The sequence below is a fragment of the Convolutriloba macropyga genome, chromosome 7 (assembly GCF_964194025.1).
Source record: "Convolutriloba macropyga chromosome 7, txConMacr16.3, whole genome shotgun sequence".
Classification (NCBI taxonomy): domain Eukaryota; kingdom Metazoa; phylum Xenacoelomorpha; order Acoela; family Convolutidae; genus Convolutriloba; species Convolutriloba macropyga.
Genome location: NC_134474.1, coordinates 41011961 through 41032968, shown reverse-complemented (window position 1 = coordinate 41032968; position 21008 = coordinate 41011961). Strand labels below are relative to the sequence as shown.

The following is a 21008-nucleotide window of genomic DNA, read 5'->3' as shown; positions in this document are numbered from 1 at the left end:
AAATCTCAATTAGAGCTCAAATTAATTCTTTATTTGCTGAAACGTAAGCATCACAAAGAAGAAAAAACAATAACTTACTTAGGCGTCTTAGCCTTTTTGTACGGTTGGCACATAGGTAGATAGATTGAAGATACATTTTAAATAAGTTTTTCGTTTTGGTCCATAGCGTTTATATCAATTCAAGAGGCGCCGCTTCCTCACAGGTAAGTATTTCGGGACTAATATTAAATCAGCTGAGAGCAGTAATTGAAATTCAAGAGAACAGATGGCTTTACTTAACTATCATATCACATTCAATCCTTATTTTTGACACCGAATTGTTGTTTAGAACAACAAGAATTGTAATACTTTCTACATACTAGCTCGCAAACAAATGCACATCTGGCCAACGTATTGTAACTTTGAACATTCGCTCAATATTTAAACTTTAAACGATGACAATAAAACCATGAATAGCTAGTCTGCAAACAAGTTAAATTGCATAACTGTTTAAAAGGAAACTCTGAAACCTGTTGCTTGTCCTCTCAGTAATTATCAGAATCTTCTCGTTTCTGGACTCTCGACAATAGTACGTTAAGGTAAGATTCCAGCTGAAGTTTGTGTGAGCTAATTCTGAAGAACACGTTTCGTAATGTCCCCAAATCTTTCACTTAAATTTTGTCAGCTAATTAATGCTCAGATCGGGGTCTCAAGCCCTAACGGGCTGCCACTCTAAAAAAAACGCAGTTGAATTGATTGTTAATTGCAGCTAAGTTTACCTAGATTTTGCAAGTAAATTGTTCTTTAATGCAACTCACACAGAATCTACCAGCAAACCCATAACATTATCTGCAAATCTAAGTAAATTTACCTACAAATTATCTAGAATTTGCAGTTAGACGCTCCTAGAATTTTACCTGCAAACAAAATTCTAGGCAAATTTACCTGCAATTTGCACATGCTTTTTGCTGGTAAAATTACCCAGAATATTATTTTTACAGGTAAAATTCTAGATAAATTTAAATGCAACTTACTTAGAAATTACAGGTAAAAACGCCTAGAATTCTAGGTAAAGTGAACTGCAAACATATGGGCAAATTGCAGATATATTTACTGAGAAATGTTTTGTGTTTGAATTTTAAACGTTTTTAACTGCAAACTCGAGGTAGATTGCTTTTATATTTAACTGAAATTTTGCCCTCAAAAGGAGAATTTTACGTAAATTCACCTGCAATTGTTTGCAGGTACATTTAGGCTTTCACACTCTTCGTTATGTGATAAAGCAGATTTAGCCCCCCCCCCCCATTGAAACAAAAAATAAAAGTCAAGAGAACCATGCCACAAACCATTTACCGACTGCAAAGATACTATAGTTGGTAGGGCATAAAACTTTCAGCTTAAGTTTTCTAGTTTTCTGCTCGGACTTAGCTTGCAATATTCTAAAATTGAGAAATTTGACCTACTTTTTAATCATAGTTTTTGAATGTTTTTTTTTCACGTCAAAATTGACATACCTAATATAATATTGTTGTTTTGACTTTGCAAGTAATTTCTGGGTAATATATTCGGGGTAAATTGCACGTACCGTTTATTGCAGGTAAAGTTACCTGCAATTTTGCTTACCTGCAAAAGTTGAAGTTAAATTTATTTAGACAACTTTTGAGTGTAGATAAATGTTGTACAAATGTAAAATTATAAGAAGCAAACGCTAAAAATTTACGTTTTCGACGCCTTTAATGCAAAACTAGACTCCTGACAATATACCCGTATCTAACTCAAAGCCTATCTAAAGCCTCCGATGAACATCAGGATACGCTGATAAAACGCCCTATATCTTTACATTTCCTAGGTCACCTGTTGATCAATTTGAATTTAACTTTTAGATGATTTTTTTTCTGGACAAACTGCAAACCATAGGAATGAGAAATTTCAAGAAAATGAGGAAAAACAAACGAAATCATGAAAATTGTTTAATAAGGGAGATTAAATACATGAACAAAGTAGCTGCTCCAGTTGAACTGGACTGCAAACTTCTTAAAATGTCCGAAACTTTTTTTTTGCCTCAAGGCTACGGACATCGACGCTGCTAACAATTGTACAAGACAATCCGATAAAAGCAGTCACCTGGGCTTTTAATCGACTGAAGGCAATTCTCTCTAAAAAAACTTTTGAGAAGCTCAATCTTTTTTTTGAAAATTTCCATACGAATTTGTTTAATTCACTGGTAGTTGTTAAATTGCGCTAACGAATGAAGAGGAGAACGCTTTCAAGAACTCATATTGTTTTATCGATTTTGAAAATCTTTTGAGATCAAACTTGGTTACAATAAATATAAGTACTTATCAGAGGGCTGATGATACCGGAAACAACAAGCAATATTTAGAACATAATCTTCATATCGACCATTTTCCTTTACAAAAATAGATTGATTGGTAAAATCAAAAAAGCTTCCAATAAAAAGGTATACTAAACACTTTCACTGGTTTTTCATCAGAAAAATTATCTGCCCTGCCTTTATTAAGAATAATCAATAAGTAGACGCAAAGCAAAAACGGCAAAAATACAATCGTTGATATTGTTTGAATAAAATTAGGTTCAGAGTCATGAAAATCATTAGTTAATAAAAGAATTCTATAAACGGCTTCAGTTAAACATATATCCGAAGCTATGGGGTGTTTTCATTAACCATAATATCATACAACTACATAAAGCACGAACACACTCAGAATCGTAAATTCAATTCATTTTTGGCGAGGAAAAGGGTCTAGAAGCCTATAAAATAATAATCTTTTCATTTAATTTGTTCATTATAAACAAATGGGCCTTCTGTTAACTTTATTATTGTGACATATGAATTGTGAGTAGGTTATTAATCAGAAAATACAGCAAAAGTAAACCTCAAAGTTTTGAATATGTCCAAAAAATGATTTCTTAAAACAAATTTCGCAGTATCAGCTCCAAAAATCTATTGTTTAATTGATAAAACATCAAGGAAGACTATCCCTTAATACACTTGAAAAATAATCTGACCTCGCTAATTGTTTTCACTGCGCAAAGAGTGGCAGTAAGATAATTAAAGATGGCAAATCTGAAAAAAAACATTAGTTTTTCAAGTAGCTATTTTAAAACACTAATTTATTATTAATCATAACAACCATAAGCTTTCAAATAAAGTTTTTGTAAACAGACTAACATCTTGTTGCATAGGAGGAAATTAAATTGACTGGTCGTTTGTCACACCAAGTCCGAAGGCTACAAAATAAATATGAACACACTCATAACTCCAAATTTCATAATGATATTACACAAACGGCCTTGAAGCCTAAAAAGAATACGCTTTTCGTTGCATTTATCATATATGTTGGCTTTTATCTGTTGATGGAAATGACTTGTCAATAAATTAATTTTGATTTGACATGTTTCTGCTAGTGAACATAAAAAGTAAGGAGAGACAAAATTTTTCATTAATAAAGCACAGCGCCCCATTATAATCCAAATATATTTTGAAATGAAAACTTCTGAAACTACACCGAAACTAGTTTTGTTTTTGCAGCGCACTTCTTAAAAAAATAATTTTTAAATTGTTACCGAAATGGCTTATTTTACCAAAAAGTAAATATTGTCAAAATATTTGATGATTTTTGGAGGCTTATCGAGAACTAATATCGAGAAACAACTATGTATCGATGGAAAGCATTAAATAGTTTTTTTTGTTAGCTCTTGTTTAATGAATAAGACTTTTGATGACAACGAGTCAGTGATAATACTTCAAAAAAACAACAATTACTTGAAAAAATAGTTCATTAAAAGTTCAGGAGATCAATTTGTCTGAGTCAAAAAACCATTAGCATCAATCAGAAATTGCAATATTATTATATTGAGCCTCATTTGAACTAAACTGAAAAAAACTAATTAAAGGAAGCTCGAAATAAAAGCAGACGTGCCTGTATTCGGAATGAAAAAATGCAATAAATATTTTTAAAGAGACAGACCGAAAATAGAATTAGAGTCTTTTTCATATTGCAAAAATCAACAATGAGACCAAGACGGGCCTTGCTATGCTTGCTCGAGTGTTATAAAGCATAATTTCTTCCCAAAAACATCGTAACATTTTTTGGCTGATTAAATTCTTTGAATGAAAATACAAATTTCGCTTTGTTATAAATATCGATTTAAAGTCGCGAGAAAGACAGCTAAAATGTTTTTTCCAGATCACTTTCATAGGAGCCGGAGATAAAAATTAGCCTCATTATATTAAACGAAGATTTTATTAGCAGTTTTATTGCAGCACTACCGGTCAGTTTGAACAAATGGCATATTTGGTGCCATTTTTCAAGAAGACATGAAAACAGTGCACAATTTTCCAAATTTGTAGCAGTTTTTTTCCAATACAGTCAATTCAAACTTTTCAGCAACTCTCTTTTATCTTCAGGGGTTAACCCAAGAAGACTTCTGTTAATGTTGTTATCATATTCTTAGCAAAATTGAGCAAAATTTCAGAAAAAGCTACGAAAAAAAACCTCCGTTAGTCCTCCGAGAAAGCAAAGTTCAAAAGAAAACCTGAAGTGTACGCTTGACAAGCCTTCCAAGAATACCAGTCACAACTTGTGCGGTAAATATATCAATCGGCCAAAATTGAGAGAAAAATGAAAAAAATAAACAGAATCAGCAAGTTTCCTCAGAATAAACCTCAAATATCACCAAAGTCCTAGAGATCATTCGAGCAGTGACAATCATGCTAGTAATCCAGGAAATTTTAAGAGCTTAAAACCAGTTGAAAACGGCTGCTTCAAATTAAAAGCAATTTCAACAAATTATATTTTCAAAAAAACTGAGTAGTGCGAAAAAGGTGCTATTCCGACACTTCCTAATCCGAGATGACTAAATACCACCTTTTCCCACTACTCTATATACCTACTACTTGCTGATACCCCCTTTTTATTCACTACTATATTTACCATTATATTCATTCAAAATCTATCATTTTTTGTCTCACTTACTGTAATCCACTAGTAGAGAGTTAAGCTGGTAATTGTCCATTATCAGACGGATAGTTCGGGTTCTATCCTCACTGACTCCAGTGGACGTCCCCAGATACTAGTATAAAACTAATCAGTAAAACTGCTTCGCCGATGAGACCGTATAAAAAGCACGTAAAACCAACTTGCGAAAGAACTTGAACAAAAATTGAAAGAAACATTAAAATAATAAAAATTTTCATATAACTCCCTAATCAATATTTAATCAATCTAAAACTAAAACTTTCTGTCTGACTTGGCGTAGTGGTTAAATCATCGAGTCTAGTTAAGTTGCTTTAGCAAACGGAAGGTATGGGGTTCCTTCCTCACTATCTCCAGTGAACGTCCCCCGATCGGCGACGCCGCTTTTCAGGATTTGATGAATTGCAATAAAACTAAGTGAGATAAAAAACCAAATTCACAGTTCTTAAAAAGAATGATCAGTGAAACTGCTTCGAAGATCCCTGCTGTGAGACTGTATATGGGACACACTGTGATGGGTATACAGTCAAAAACACTGAGATCGTTGGAAACACAGTGATCAGTGTTTTTCAGTGTAAATTGAACAAAAAAACCAGCTTAACACTTTTATAAAATTTAAATTTTGATATTATTTATATAATATTAAGATCCTTATTTTTATTTACTACTTGGTCAAGTCATAACCCAAAGTAACAGCAAAATTTAATAATTTATTCAAAAAAAAAGCAAATTTCAAAATAAGAGCGAAATCCCTCTTTTAAGAGCGAATCACTCTTTAAGAGCGATTCACTCTTATTCGGGGTGATCCCCCAGTAGAAGGATCGCTCTTTTCGCTCTTAAAGAGTGATTACCTCTTTTTTGATATTTTTTTTATACTTTTATTTTAAATTATCTATACTCTTCAATAAATTTATATTCTCTTTTAGTTTTTCTATACTTATTCCATTATTAATAAGAAATGATACAAAATTATAATATTTACATGAACAACTTTCCCCAGTTTGGGTAATAACAGATCTGGGAACCAGCTCCGCTGATCTCTCAGTTAAATTTCTACTAAATCCTCTAGGTAATTCTACATCTGGATGTTGTTTCTTTACATGAGCCCGTATCCCATCATATCTCACAACAGAAGCACAATATGGACAATTAGCTTTAGCTGAAGTACAACTTCTACATGTATACTTACTCTCATCAAAATCAGTTAGTGGTTTTATATAATTACATTTATTACAACTTCTAATTAATACTTCTGGGCTAAGGTTAAGGTTAAGGTTAGGGCTAGGGTTAGGGTTAGGGTTAAGGTTAGGGTTAAGGTTAGGGTTGGGGTTGGGGTTAGGGTTAAGGTTAGGGTTGGGGTTAGGGTTAACGTTAGGGTTAGGGTCTGAGTTAGATTTAGAGTCATAGATAGAACTATAACCAGAACCAGAACTAGAGCTAGAACTAGCACTAGAACTAGAGCTAGAACTAGATTCATTTTTCAAAGAACAACCCCATGGAGAAAAATTATTAGCACAAATACCACTTAGTATTATATTACCACACATACATTTATCAGTTTTATCTTTATGACATGAGTAATAATGATATTTTAGACAAGCAATGTTCCCATATTTATAGTTACACTCTAAACATTTTAAAAGCATTTATAATAGGGTCAACTATAATATTTACCTAATCATTTCGCGGGTAACATTTAGCCATGATTTCAATTAAATCTTTAGTATTATCTTTAGATGTGATACACTCTGCTAAATATTTATTTTAGTGTTAATTGTTTTTGATAATGAACCACAAACAGTTGCTGTAGCAAAAGCTGTTGGTATAGAATAAGGTAATCCTATGCCTGTTAATGCAACTGATGTTGATGTTGCAGTTGTGGCTATAGATGATAAAACTATTTCTGTTATCTCTGCTACGTTAATATTATTCTTATATCTACTTAACTTCCTTTTATAGTTATTAGTTTCAGTTTCATAATAATTTCTAATATCTTTTATAATGTAAATATTGTTGTTTAATTTATTATTAGCTTGGATTTTTTCATTTATGTATTGTTCATTAACGGTTGACACGTTGGGATATAGTAATCTCTCAATCGGTGCTGTTGGGTTAGTCATAGTTTCGGTTATTTTAATTAGTAAAAATTCTTTCTATTTCTTTCGTTATATCTTCTTGTTTAAAACCATACTGCATCTCAAGTCTTGCTTGCTCTTTATTATCAACTATCGTACTTCGTAAATGTATAGCAATTATATATTGTACTATTGTCCTTTTATTCTTTAAAAGGGCTTCATCTATAAAAGAATTAGTCTTTTTATTAACTTCTTTAAATTCTTTTAGCCCAGTAGTAAATACTTAATCTAGTTGTATGTTAGTGATATTCTGATTAAACGTATTATTATCAATCTCTAGTTTTAATTGATTATATTTAGAGATAGTTTCAGCAGCAACTTTATTACAAAACTTAAAAGTATTTGTGACTTCATTTGCTGATTCAATTAACGCATTAATTAGTTCATCATTAACTTGTGTTTCATTTGGTTGTAATGTTTTAGTTGTGACTTTATCAAATTCACCTTTTCTTAGTTCAGTTATGTTTCTACTTAAAATATCTATTTTTATTAGAAGAGGATAATCAGTTATTGTCACAATACTCTTTATTAACAACATCTTTTTCATCTATTGGAAGATGAACATTTGTAATTTTATAGGTGTCCTTCATATTAATACTATCATTATCTTCTAGGAATAACCCACGAGCCTTACTTAGTGTTAGGTTGTTTGTTGATGTTGATGTTGATCGATGTTTAGCTTGGTTGAATCTATTTCTTGTCATCTTTGTTTTTGTTTACAGAAATTACAGAATTATAGCTAATGATTCCAAAACCTTATTATTAGATTCAAAGTCAAACTCGGATTTAAATAGTTCCTGTTCATAATATTTACCTTCTATTATCGCTCCATTAATATCCTCTATTTTATATGTTGGTGGTTGTGTTTTTAGAACTTCATTAACTTTAAATAGTTCTCTATTCCAATTAGACGTGTAACCTTTAGAGAAGATATTACGTTTATCTGCATTTCTAACATAATCACCAACTTTAAGTTTAGGTTTAATATTCCTGTAAATGAATGAGTATTTAACCTTATCGGGATTATTAGAAGCATCAACAGGTGTCATATTTATTGTTGAATGAATGTTATTGTTATATGTTACAACAGCATCATTTAGTATATTTACCCAATTACCATCGCCATTGATGAACATAGGTTTATTTATTATGTGTAAAAATGTTCTTTTGAATCTCTCTATAAACACAGCCTTTAAATCACTATAAGTAGAATATAGCTTTGTTTCATTTTCTTTAAAAAAGATTTAAATGTTTTATTGTAAAACTCGCTACCTCTATCTACCCATAACTTTTCTGGTTTTCTAGGTTCAGAGCCACCTTGTGGACTTTCAGAGCCACCCTGTGGATGTTCACTTAATACTATTTTAAAACCATTAGTTATAGATAATCCAGACTTATTCTTCAATGGAATAGCCCAAGCATACTTTGTGAATATATCTATAACAGTTAATATAAACTTATATTTATTATTGTATTTACTTAGAGATGACTTATCAATTAAATCAGCTGACCATGTTTCATTTTTATGTAATGGTATTATTTTTTCTCTTCTAAACCTTGTTACTTGAGGGCTAAATACTTCTTTAGCTAGTTGTTGTCGTTGTTGTTCTTCCATCATTAATTATTTACCATAATTAAAAACAAATTTCTCTAATTGTTCTTGATTAATAATATTCACCGATAATAGTTGCTTAGATATATCTATCATTCCATCATATAATCCATCATGACCAGCTTTTGTTTCTAGTATTAATAATTCTAGTCTTTCTACTAAATTATTTGGTTCCACATAGTGGTGGCAACTTCGTTGGTTGGCTTTGCTAAGACCACTAGCTTCTATTTGTTTATCAGTCTCATAATCGGTGTAACCGCTTCGCGGATCAGTCTCATAAACGGTTTCTTCTTCTTCTACTATCCCTTGTTCATAATCACTAGTATCACGACGATATATTTCATCTTCACTGGAAATTGGTATTGATATAACACGAGAAGTGGGATCACCGATACTAGAAAACATTCTTCTTATAAGTTCTGATCTATTACTTTTAGTATCTCCTCTTTGTTTATAGCCAACATCCATTAGAAATTGTTTTATTTTGATCTCATCACCTTTTATATCTCTTTCGGTTACACCTTTATTAGTAATAAATATAGAAAAACCCTTAGAAAAATCATAGACTTTACCCTTTATTTTTATACCACCGGGGACTAGAGATACATCTACATCATTTATTTTAAATTTTTTTGAATTTGGATCAACTGATATTAATTGGAATTGTTTATTTGTTTGTTTACCCATTAGTAATAAAATATCAATCATATCATTGTCTACGGCAAAAGTTTGCCCTCTATCATCTTTTAATATTGTGCGTGGATCGGGTGTGGGTGTTAAGAGGGCGGCCCGTTCATCAAGAAAACTGTTTTGCTGATAGTGTCCTAGACTCTTTAAAGTATTAGTGTTACTGTCTAGCACTGCCAAAGTTTTGTTTTGAAGAGCTTGCATTGTTTCAACGTTTGTATTTAAAGTTTTAGTCAAAAGATCAAATAACTCTTCTATTTCACCATAATATTCTTGTTGTTTTAATTTATCTTCTCATCTGCTCTTTTTGTTTTGTTTTTCTAGATCGTTTAATTCTATGAGTGTTTCTAGTTTAGTCATTTTATAAAAATAATTATCACAATTCATTATATAATCTAATAGCGGCTTCAATAAACTTTCTATCATCATTAATTGTTAATTCTTTAATATTGTTTATCCGGGAACGGGTTTCACCAATCAGTGCTGGGTTTGCCATGGGCGAAGTCTGTTGGCTGATTTTATTTACTAGATCTCTTTTGAATAGATACATGTTCCCGTCTAGGGGATAACTTTTTATATTATTTACATAAAATCAATTATCATCAAAACTACTTAAACTTTTTTTACTTATCTTAATTGTGGTCATACAACTTCCTACTTTTTGATTCCTACTTTCCTCTACTCCCCTTTCCTTATTATCTATTAGAGCACTATAATATTCTTCGTGCTTTCCATTACTTTCTTTCTTTATTCCTTTCTCTTTTGCCCCATAGTTCTTTATACTATATGTTTTGGGTTTTAATACCACGAATTCTTCTTTAACCTGACTACCTAATTCGTGTTTAAATTTGCTCGGAAACTTATTATTAGTTTTTATTGGTTTATCTAAATTACTCAGATCCATGTGCTCATTGCCGACATTGCCCTCGCTAAAAGTTAACACGAAGCTATCCGTGTCCATGTAGTGTAACATTAGATCTTTAAGCGAGGGATTTAATACATTATAAAAGAATTTATACATATGAAGCTTACTGAACTCTAGTACTGTAGATCCTAAATAAACCGGCTTATCATATTGTATTTCCTTTTTATAGAATTCTAGAGTATAGTTTTCATATCTAATTACATATTTACTTGTTGGTTTACTAACAGCTTTAAGTATTTCATAATCATTGGTTAGAATCTTAGCTTCTAGATACTTTAATGGATTATCACAACTTTTACCATACAATGAATTATTCATTAACTTAAAAATATCTTTCTCAGGTTCAGTTTTAGCTTCAGCTCTCATTTTAGTATTAAGTTCAATACAGTTTCTAATAATATAATCTTGTTTAAATTTAATTATTCTATGGATTCTAGTAACCTTTATACCCATCTTAACAACAAACTTTAACATCTGATAGTGTATTGAGTATTCATATTTATTATTCTGATCTAATATTAGTTTCTTGCTTTTTGATGAAGTTGGGGGTCTTTGTTTTTATCCCAGTTCATTATTCTCTACTTCTCTTCCATGGGGTAGTAGTTGGAAGTTGCTAGTTCTCTCTTTACATTCATTAGTATATTCTAAATCACAGATAAGCCAATAGCCATAATCACCATCATCTGAAGTATTTAATACGTTGTCTAGAGTTGTATTGGAGTACTCAAAATCTTTATATGCTAGCTTTCGCATCAGTGCAAAACCGTATAAGTTATTGGCATCGATGTACCAGATGGATATTTGATCATGCTTTGCCATAGACCTCCGGTCATCGGACTTCGTCCATCCGGGAACCGGCTTCACCGATGCTTCGCCATGCTCTGCCATTGATCTTTGACTTTCACTTTAACTATAGCTTTCATTTTGACTTCTAATATACCTATCACCCATAACACCACATATGCCACCTCTCATTGCACTAATGAAGTCTTTCAGTATTTGCTCATCTTGTATTGTGTCTAATTCAACTTTGCTTAGTTTTAGGAAACAATCGAAGCTGTAGCTTGGTAGTCTAATATAATGTAGAGGATTGAGTTTATATGTCTTCATGTTTAACTTAACAAATAGATTGAAGCAATGTCCTAATATGAATATTTCATTTTCCATATATTCTAATGTTAATTCTTTACCTGTTTTATTACTATTAGATTTATTAAAATCATCTACTTCATCTTGAGTTGGTAACTTAGTTGTTAGTGATAATCTAAAGTCTTGAATTGATCGATTGCCCAGTTTATTATTATAGCTATTCTCATCTTTAAAGTATTCATAAGGATATAATGATTTATTTTTTATGTTGTAAACCTTTGCCATTTTATCAAGAGACATTGTCAAGAAACTGTAACTATATATAAATTTTAATATACCCACTCTAAACATTCTAGCTTTACCGTTAGTACTAGGAAAGATATCAATTCTTCTCCTGCTATTATTTTGTTTAAATATCTCATTAAATAATAGATTGAAGTCATAGCCTTTACCGTTATGAAATATTACTGGAATGAAGTTTTGATGTTTATAGTTCAAGTTACAAATATTACATGCTGGAAATCTTTATCTACCTGTTTGATGACAGTGATCTCTAACTTTATTAACACAGTTTTTATCACAAATGTGACATATATCATTGGTATCATGATACAATTTATCTTCTTCTGTAAATATCATTGCTTTGTTTATCTTATTACTATGTTTTGTTTCTATTTCTAATAAATCTCTAACATAATCTTTGATGCAGTCTGGACCAAAGTATGATTGGCAAAGCCACTTCGTGGATCCTTCGGTCATGCTCTGACATCTGCTAAGCACTTCATCTTTGCTATGCCAACTATAGCCAATAGCAATAGGTACATTTTTAGATATCCTATATGTATTGCTACCAATCTTTTCATCTGTTCCTTTCATGTAACATTCAATATCACTAAATATAACATTGTTCACTTCTTGTTGTTTATGTTGATTCTTGAATTTAGTTTGTTTTAACTTAGGGCAAACAATCTTTGGTTTAATTTGGACACAGCATTCATGGGTTTCATTTTTTTGTTGAGAACTAAACCAATAGGTACAATTATCACAAAACCAGAACTTGGCATGTTTGGTGTTAGGTCTTTCTAGTAATACTTCTACATTTTTAATTAGGGCACAGTGTTCATTCCATGCTAGTATTCTTACCTTATGTCTACTTTTTACAAAATTAGAACATTTCTCTAAGCGTTCTACTTTGGGTATGTTACTATCTTGAGCAGGCTCGTAAAACCAAATACTGATATTATATTTATTTTGGATTTTTGTTATACAATCATATGCGGTTTCATTATATTCTCAGTCATCGACCAGATTATTATTATACTTATTTTCTCTAGTTGCATGTTTAGTTACAGGATGCAATGCAGCTGTAATACATAATCGTAGACAGTTAAATTTATTACTTCTAATATTAAAAAAATCGCTTTTGTTTTATCTCTTAGACCTAGTGGCAGTTCAGTTTAAGATCCTAATTATGGTTTTGTCCTTTCTATATTTATTTGCATGTCTGTTACTCCAATAAACTCATAATCGTAGCCGTAACCGTCTTACGTTTCTCTAACATGATCAAGCCAATGGTTTAGATTCGGTCGATGATCTTTATCCATATCTTCATCGGTTCTAAACTTTATATTAGTAGTCTTTTCTTCTTCTGAGTGTCTCTTCTTATGTAAGCAATTGGCAGTAACTTTATATTTATATGATTTAAATGGTTTAAACTCGTCTAATATGTAATCTACTGGTTCATTAATATCGTTGATAAAACTACCATTAGATTTAGTAATATATAACTGCCTTTGATTAAAGCTTGATTTAATATTAAAATTATCTGCGAAGCAGGTTCCCCGATTAGCAAAGCTACCTTGTAGATCGTTTAAGACAACGTTTTCTCTCCAGTGTTTATTCATGTGAGTTTGTAGACCTAACTGATTTTTAAATTTATCGCCACAAACTCAGCATGGTTCAGGTTTGGTTTGAGTTTCAGTTTTAATGATATCCTTAGTTTTAATAATGTCCTTAGTTTTGGTCTTAGTTTTAATAATATAATCACCTTCAGCCGAATTATACACCTTCTCCAAGATTTCTTCTTCTTCAGACTCAAACATTTTCTCCAATAGTTCCTTATGTTTGAGATCGTATGATTGAAGCCTGTATAAAGCCTTCTTTGATTCAAAGGATAAATTACAGACATCGCAGAAGTTTATGACACTAGTATTAGTTGATTGAGACATGATGTATTTATTTAGTGAAATAATCAAAAAATAATTTTTCGAAAAATGAAAATGAAATGCAATAAGTGTATAAATAAACCTTGGAAAGAATGTTGTAATAATTGTAAAGAATTAGAGTATCCTTGTTATGTAAGTAAAAATATGGTTAAAGTGAAAGATTATATAGAACATTTGGGATATCAGTATTCTGATCCTGATCAATATCTATTATGTAGTGTGTAATGTTTATGAACATATATCACTAGATAGATTTAGAAATAGGAAATGTAGACTATGTATTTATCTTCATAGATATAGATATGGTCATACTAGAAATCAATTCAGAGCGCATGTTTATAAGTATAGTATTCAAGAAGCTAATTCTTCTTCTTTTAATTTATCTGTCATGTAGTTTTGGTTTCTATTGATATTAATTTTAGATTTAGACGTTTTTTCTTAATTAATACCAGATTTAGAATAAACAAAGAGTGAAAATCACTCTTAGAGTATTTCATAAAATAATGATTGATTTTGATTGATTTTTTTTGATTTTGATTGATTTTTGATTGAATATAGAGCTAATATATATTAGTGAATAAAATGGGGGTATAAGCAAGTAGTAGATATATAGAGTAGTGGGGAAAAGGTGGTATTTAGTCATCTTCCGATTAGGAAGTGGCGGAATAGCACCTTTTTCCCACTACTTAACTGTTTAGTTACCATTTTAATCAAAACATGGTTTTGAAAAAGATTGAGAGCTAGTTTATAGCACTGCCAGGGTCTGGTGATTAAATTCATGAAATTGTCGAAACCAGATCTGACCCTCAAATGGGAAATACGAGGGCAGCCTATCAGTGAAATAGTTGGCAACTACAACGCAGCAAATTATAGGCTGAGAATTAATGAAAATAGTTGAAGGCAGGACAATCGCACAGACTGCCGAACAAGAATAAATAGGTTTTTTGCAAAAATTGTCTGAGCGAAATTTGCTCTATTAGGCGAGGCAGTGTTAGTGTTGTATCTTTCTTATCATCTTGTGTCGAGTGACAATACTCAATGTTTGCATTGCATCCAGTATATTTTGCAGTATGTTTTGCAGTCTCAGTGTAATTTCAGTAGTTATAGTATTTTCAATGTTTCTATTTGATAGCTTTTATTGATACCAATCATTTTAATAACCTGGTTGTTATTATTTGACGGTCCAGTAAAAATCATAGCAATTTGAGTCGTTACAGAGCATTTTACGTAACAGTTGTTTAGCTGAGAAGCGCTTCATAACTTAATTTTTCAATGGAAAAAAAGTTTTAAAATGAACTTTCAGCATCATTTTTATGCACCATTTTTTTCCCAATTAATTACAAACGAAATGTTGAAAGGATCCTGGTTTACCAAAGAATTTCGAAACAAATCACAAAATGTGTGCAAAAATTTTAAGAGATCATTCCTATGCAAAAATGAAAAAATGATCTCACTACGAAAAACACAGAAGTTTTTTGCATTCAGTTTCCATGTGGCACTTCGTACCGTCGCTACCTTTTCGGCTAAAGAAAAAGTCTGAAACCGACACGAACATCAAAAAGAACTAGGTCAACTGAAAGAGTTTGTTACTTGAAGTTTTGTACTTTAGGGTTGAATTCATGGACAACACTTGATAGTCATGGGAAGACCATGTATTGCGTTTATCATAAACTATTACTGTCTTAGAACTTGAACAGGTTTGAGCTGCAACTTTTTGTCTACGTTTAATAGCTTTCAAAATAGCTTTCATAATAGCTTTCGTCGGACAGGAGAAAGGTTTTGTGTGAGAGAAATACGTTGATTTATTGAGTAGAACACTCTTACATCTTAGATTTTGGAAACCAGAACTTTTGTATTGTAAAGATCTTATACCCTGTAGTTTAACCTAGTAGCAAGCAAGACCTTATTATAAATTTTTACGATGCAAGATAATGTTTCGGATCTTTTCCGTTTGTGCCCCCACCCCCAGCTTAGTGGGTGCATATTATCTGCATCCCCCAGACGCACCTGCCATATTTTTACATAGTGATTTACTATGTAGTACCACGTGCTCTGAAACTGTGGCGCGTAGCATACTAAGGGGGGGGGGGTTGGGCACAAACAGAAAACATCCAATCTTTCTTCGAAAATTAAATTAAAGCCATATATGGAGTACTGTTGATAAGGCAAAATCAGTTGCTGATAAGACATTTTTGTCAGAATTTCGTGAGATCTTGCACGCTTAAAGTTCCAGAATCGACGGGAATTAAAGTCCCTCGAACTAAAAATCTTTCTCTGAAAACAATCTGACGGCAATCCGTTTCGAGATAACTTTTCCCATGTACTGCGTTGGAATGCGGATGTTGCTTAATAAACCTAACATAACTGGTTCACCGATCTTTGATCAAACCCCGACTTTAAGACGGACTAAAAAGACAATTCAGCACCATTTTGTCAATCTTTATAATCTGATGTTTCTTCAAATTTAATCAATGCAACCTAATTGAAAGAAACAAGTTTTTTTTCTCAGTGAAATTTTGGATCAATTGCAGCCGTCCTCCCTCAGCCGAGAAACATAAAATTTGACTCTAAAGATCAACAGAATATGGTTTTAAAACACCTGTAATGGGGTAATGATTGCAGAAATATGCCTTTTCAAAACTGGAAATTTGCCGCGTTCGATTGTCTTTTCTCTTGGATTTAGTCTTCGATAGTTTTCAAACAATTTCTGATAATAGTCTTCAAACAGTTCCTGACGTATTAATGAAGTCAAAAAAACGGTAAGCGTTTGTGTCTTTAGATTAATTTTAAAAATTGGGAAAAATTTGTTCAAATCAAAAATGAATAATTAACTGGACATCTTGTTTTGTAGTCACTTATTAAAATGCTGCATTTATATGCCTATACATAGTGAAACATTTGCAAATGCCAGCGTGTATTGGTCATCCACAAAAGTTGCTTTAATAATTTAGTAGATAAGATTCTCTATCACGCAATTTATTTAGAAACAAAGCTCATGTTGGAGAATTTAAATATGGGGAAAAATTAATCGATGGTAAACCGACAACAAAATTTATTGGACCCTTTTAAGGAAAAATTGCAGCTGAGAATCGATTCACCACCTTGTGTGATTCCCAATTTTTAAATTCATAGTCTGTTTACTTTATGGTTCTTCGGGCAAAATTGAACAAACGATGTTTGGCTGCTGTCGCTTGTACGTCTTGATATGCCAGGTATTGATTTATATTTTTCTTATGCTTAAAATTTTTGATTTAAGCTTTAAACATAAAAAACCTTTAAAAATTTTTTTAGCAAAGTTTTTTTTTGCTATGACTTTGAGATGTTGCAATGCGATGTAATCATATAAAAAACTGTGAATAGGAAGTGCGTTTGTGTTCCTCCAAGAACTAGGATTACAAATTTTCTCTACCTTGCCTTTTTTGTTAAGTCAGTTTCGGCCGCTCGATATTTTTCGTGGTGTCATACAAAACTGGTATCACGCTTGAAAAACTTCGGGTGAAGAACGCTTGCAATCGATACTCGCAAACATTTTTCATTTCCTGATGAAAAAAGTGAAGTATTAAACTGTCCGTAATTTCTTTTAAATGAATGAATCTTTATTTAGCTAGATGTTTTTTCAAAAATTAATTTGCCTCGATGGGCGCTGAAAGACACATATTCAATCACACCAGAGGTAATGAGAAAATTGTAAGGACTTTTGAAATTTGTAAAAATTTGGATCAAATTTTGGAAGTTCCAAAGTTTTCAAAGAGATAAATTTCTAAGTGTTGTCATCACAAAATGTGTGTATCAAAAAAAACCTGACTTCTAAAAGTTTACTTTGACAAAATTATTATGATTCTTCGGCTAAGCTTCTTTTATAGCAAGAGTTTTTGTGGACATTTTAAGTCTCTCTAAATATCTGTTTTTTATACTTCTTTTTTAAATATCGCTCACCAAAAATTTAAACGGAAATAGATTTAAGGTCCTCAAGTTGTCTTTTTAAAGAATTTTTCAAATTTGTTAGCTTTGACTGCAAAGCAAAATAATTTGAAATTGTGATGAATTAAAACAACTATTTTTATTTCATCATTTTTCGAATGTATTTGAGACTTAAAAGGTACAAATATACAGCAATAAATAACTACCGCTGCCTTACTTCGGAAACAAAAATGCACTTCTTTGACTTAATGATAAGCTTATGCAACTCAAAAGCCCTCAAAATATTTTGGATGCCTTTTCTTTCTTCAAATCAATTTCTCACCAAGGTGATCATTGTATAGATTTTGGGGGACTGCTTTTGACTTTTAAAGAATCAAGTTTTCAAAATCTCTCGAGGATTTACGTTACCTAATATTATTTTGTTCTCTACTCTGATCCTTCAAATACCATATCTTTTTTATATCGCAATGGCTATTTTGATAGGAAAAAACTGGAAATCTTTTTCCTGAAGATCTTTAATATCTGGTTGAGGTAACATTGATAATGAAACGAAACAAAAACAGCTTTTTTCAAGATAATTAAAAGTTTTTGCCTATGTGAGATCTGATTTTTTCAAAACTTCTTGTCTTTGATAATGCCGTTTTAGGTATAGTTTTTTGGTCGTGTTTTTTAACTGAAATGTGCTTGAATGCATATATGAGGTTGATGGAGAAAGTTGAACGAACAATTATAATTTTTTTCGAAAAAAAACTTTTCTCGCGATGTTAATGAGCGCAAATTTGTTGTCCGAATGTCACTGTATCCACGCAGATTTTTAATCTTCAATTTTCTCTAAGTTTTTTTCAACTCTTCTGATAAATTTTATAATCAGAAAATGACAAATGAGACGAGATATGTGAAACAAAATAAAGTTAAATTTCAAAGAATTTTCAAATTCCATTTTTCTAATTTTTGTTTCACTATTGTTTAAGGCCTCTAAGCATTTTTAAAGTATAGACCTTATATATATAGAGATCATGCGTATTTTGGACGAAGATTTGCTTTATTCATAGGTTTAGTGAAACGAGTCTCATAATGTTCTTATAAGACAAAATGTTATCTTGTGAGATAATTTTAAGAATTATAGCTATCTTAGGGGATCTTGTTAGACAAATGACTGTCTTGAAAGGTTCTTGGAAAAGTTTTCTAAGACTACGAATCTTTTCGAAGATTCTGTTAGAATTTTGAAAAATCCTACAAGATGACCAATTCGGAGTTGTTTACATTAACACCTTGACTGGTCGCTTATTCACCTTAAAACCCTCAATTACTATAACAAATACTTGATAGGGGAAATTTAAACGGAACCTTTCAACAAAAGATTTTTTGCAGAGTCAAGTGGAGACCAAACTTGCTCAGACAAAATGTGTTTAATTTGAAAAGGGGGACTTGTCCCACAATCCACTAAAATAAACTACTTAACTCGCATTGAAATCAACCCTTAACTAAGTTTAATTTCTACCGCGTTTTTGGTTATAGCTTGCCCTCTGGGCATTTCAGTGGAAAACTAATAGCACAAAAGATTGCAGAGAAACTATTGATCCCAGAATTTGATAATGCTCTTTTCTTGAAATTCCATAACCCAGAACATTTGCTTCCTAAGAACTTTTTATCGCCTTTTGTCTGTAAAGAACTCAAGATTGATTCATTTTGTGGCGTGAAATGTAATTTTGAATTAATATTTTACTAAAAAAGATCTTAATTCGAAGAAAAATTACACTAATAGTGAACAAAATCATGCCAAATGTTTCGTGTTCACACAAAACTTCAATACTCAATAACTGCTCGAAAAACACGAAAATAAAAAAATCTTTTTTGTTTCGAATTCTACGCTGGGCGAGCTTTTTAATGATACCACTCACATTTCTCTACGATGAATATATCGATCGGCCAAAATTGTCTGAACAAAAAAACCCATTTGAGTATATAGTTCCTCCTCCCAGAAGTGGGGTCGGAGCAATAACCTTTTGTAATCATCTTATCAGATCTTAGATGTTAAAAATTCCCGCATCTCGGGGGTGCTTTAGTAAAAAACGTTTTGCGAAGCAATTGAATAAAATCTGGTTTCTCTCGATTGAATTAAATCGTTGCGCGAAAACGTTTGTCAATCTTTTCAAACTACTTTACTCATATTCATTATTCCTATTATGTTGACTTTTTTGAATAAGGAAAAGCGAAAGAAAAAAATTTACTTCATCTATAAATCTTAATAATTTTTAGGCAAGACATTTATTTAATTTTCGCGTAGTTGGATGATGGTTGTTTCAGCATTGGTCCATATAATTGGAGAAACGAAAGTAGTGCGTAAAGAGTTAGCCAAACAACAGGATATTACTTCATGTCTGTACTAATGATTATGGGAGTTTGTTTTCTCCTGTGGCTTTTTGGGTTTCTAAGGTAAATAGCCTCTATTTGTTATGACTGGAAAATGTGAGAAAAGATTTGTGTGTTTGGGTTTAGCTTTTGGCTAATAAAAATATTCATTAGAACTCAATATAATAGAGCTCAAATCCGGTGGTTTGCTCTGGAATAATTCTTCCATACATTTTAATAATATTCATTATTATTTTCACTTTGTTTATATAGTTTTGGCTTTCATATAGTTGACTTTACCTACTAAAAGATGAGTTTCATTAACTTCTGTCTTGAATAAGAAAACAGAGCAACTGGTTTAACAGAGCAACATTCAACAAACGGGGGGATTAATAGTTGTTAGATATCCCAAAAGGAATTTATGACTAAGTTTTTTAAAATTTTTTTTCTTAAATTTGTTTCCACGTGTTTTGTTATAATCAATAAACCGAAGGTTTAGACCTCTAGCGATTTCTAGACCTCTTATAACATCATTTTTAGGATTTTGCCCTGTAATTTTAACATATTCAACCTACACCGTCGCTCTGATCAGACAAGCGAACAGATTATAACAGATTATGAGACTGGACGTTGACCTCTAATCAGACCCTAATTAATTTTTTTCTCTGAACATGCACTTATTGGGAGTAAATGAAACTACTATATCTTCAACTGACGCTGGTGCTATGTTAGTGAACAATTGGGGAATTCAAAAAAGACTTGCCAGAGCTTTGAGCCAAAATGTTAATTTCCAACTTTCATTATTAAAAAAGTTTGTTGCTTTGATTGAATCTCTGTTAAACAGTCTGTTGAATTCTCTTTTGTTCTTCTTGTCTTCAGTATATTCTTTTTTGTTTATTTGTATATAAACGAAAAGCATTTTCGAAGATTTAATCCAAAATGATATCAATAGTTTTTATAATTGCTCCAGTCGAACAAAAAACTGGACAAAATTTTATTCAATTTGAGAAAACGTAGAGTTGCATCCACTCACACTTGACTTATGGTCTCAAGAGGAAGTTACAGTTAGTATCCAAAACAGCA

At 31.6% G+C, this 21008-nt stretch overlaps 1 protein-coding gene across 1 annotated transcript in view; it reads left to right on the top strand.

Annotated features, from left to right (window-relative positions):
• The first annotated feature begins 260 nt into the window (after positions 1 to 260).
• The window catches only part of LOC142343034 (uncharacterized), a 120056-nt gene continuing 99308 nt past the window's right edge, over positions 261 to 21008 (top strand). Inside the window, exon 1 of the mRNA XM_075394720.1 lies at positions 261 to 578. The gene's annotated coding sequence lies outside the window, so the exon portion shown is untranslated. The remainder of the gene's footprint in view (positions 579 to 21008) is intronic.